Below are 2,119 nucleotides of genomic sequence, written 5' to 3' on the forward strand. Positions count from 1 at the left end.
AATGCCAGCGATGGCTGTATGCTCTACGGCGTGCAAGGTTGATAATCCAGGGGGCTCCCAGAAGGAGGTGCTGTTGTGTAGAGTCTAGAAAGAGAAGGGGAGCGTGGCTTATTGTAAAGAGGAGGACGATGGTCCAAATGGAGGAATCGAAGTGGGTGCCAGTTTGGGTGCTCAGCGGCTCTGGGCACCAGTGGTATTTGGTGGTTGCACCCAAAACCTGCCAGCAGGTGGCAGTATTTCAGAACAAGAAGGCGACTCAAATAGGTTAGGACAGTGATAAAAAGAGGAGTTATAGAGCTCTTACTATGTGCCAGGCATTGTCACGAACATTTTATGCAGAGCATCTCATAGAACTTTCACAACTCTGCGAAGCAAGTACTACTATTATTCCAGTTTTACACATAAGAAGGGTTAGTAACTCAAGGTCACAGATCCAGGAAGTACCAGAACCAAGATTCTTACCCCAATAGTCTAACTCTACATCCAGACCTAAACTCTGTACAGACATAACATCACACTTCAACCCACAAGCATATACTGAATTTCTGCCCTGCGTTAAGCATTGTGCTGGTGCTAGAGACTCAAAAGTGATCTAAATGACATCCCTGCTCCAGGAGCTCTACCAGCTGATGGTTCTAATACCCCAGGGTGATGGAGGTAGGTATTCGCAAGCAGCAGGAAAGAGGCCAAGGGCCCAGGCACTGGCCAGGTCTTCAGACCCGGGCTCGAGTCTAGTTTGTTCACTCCCTGCCAGATGGCCTTAGGGCCTCAGTTTTTTTCATCTATCTATAATTCAGTATAATATCAGCCTCGAGAGGATTAAATGGGAGAGGAATCAAGCATGGAATAGATCATGTGCTTTGCTGAAATGACCACAAATACCAAACACGAAAGGTGCCAGGAGTCCAGAGGAGGGCCGTTGAAATGAGTTTCCAACAAGTGAGCAGTTGGCTGACTGGAGGATGAGGATTCCAGTCCAGGAGAGGAAGGTTGAGAAGGCCTGGAGGATTGAAAGCCTGAGATGCCTGAGAAAGTATGAGGAAGCAGGGAGAGGAAAGGAGCTCAGTGGGCGCCCCTCCACCCCACGGAACCAGGGTTCTGGGCTATGTTAGAGGACCGCTATGTTAGAGGGAAATAGGATCGTCAGAGGGTTTCAAAGTGAGCTAGATTTTGAACAAGAAAGTAGAGGACTCGGAGCACCCCAATCATCATGCTGTCTTTCAATAAGCATCTCACGGGCCTGCTAAAGGCCAAGCACCAGTCTTAAGTTGGCTCAACTCAGGCCTTTCTTCCTGTGCTGTGGGTGTGTCCCTGGAGCTGCTCACAGGACTGTCTTGCTCTCGACTGCAACATGCTACTCAAGCCCCATCCAGGGCCACCTCCCAGCTCTGCCCAACACATCTGTGAGCAGCTTGATTCTGTCAGAAGTGCTCTCCATGCTCTACATAATCCACTTTACCCATGACCCCACCAGTCACACCCCCAGGGGAAGAAGGAGCTACCCCACCAGGGCAGGAAATATCAAGACAGTTTCTACTCCTTGGGCTAGTCGACTCATTCAGAGGGTGCACGCCTCAGGGCATTGTGGGAAATAAAGGAGAGATGCAGAGTTGAGCCCCATAAGACCTGCAAGCTTAGTGCCACCTAAGGGCACTTAGGGCTGAAGAGGTAAGAAGTGCTCAGGCAGCAGGGTCCGCCTCCCCTTCTCTCTGCCTCCATTCTGATTTTCAGGTCTTCAGAAGCAGCTGTGAGACCGTCCTCCCACTCTGCTCCAACATCTCTGTGCTTCCCCTGTTTGCCACAGTCCCCCATCATGCTCCTAGACTTCCTTCTCAAGATATGGCAGGAACAAAGGCTAGTGGCTCTTCAGGGTGGGCGGAGGTGATGGGAGTGTGTGTCTGGCTCTGATATTATCTGCACAGAGGCACATTCCTTTCCTGGACCGCCCCCCACCCAGAAACATCATCATTCATTCCATCATACACACAGCTGGGCCTGGGGGAGGCCATGACAGGTGGGCCAGCTGGGGTGGTGGGAATGGGGTGCTTCAGTCTTCTCCCCACCTCCCAAACAAGACAGATATGTCCCCTCTGAACATGCTGGGGGAGATTATTTTAAC

The sequence above is a fragment of the Pteropus medius genome, unplaced genomic scaffold (genome assembly GCF_902729225.1).
Source record: "Pteropus medius unplaced genomic scaffold, Ma_sr-lr_union100, whole genome shotgun sequence".
NCBI classification, from domain to species: domain Eukaryota; kingdom Metazoa; phylum Chordata; class Mammalia; order Chiroptera; family Pteropodidae; genus Pteropus; species Pteropus medius.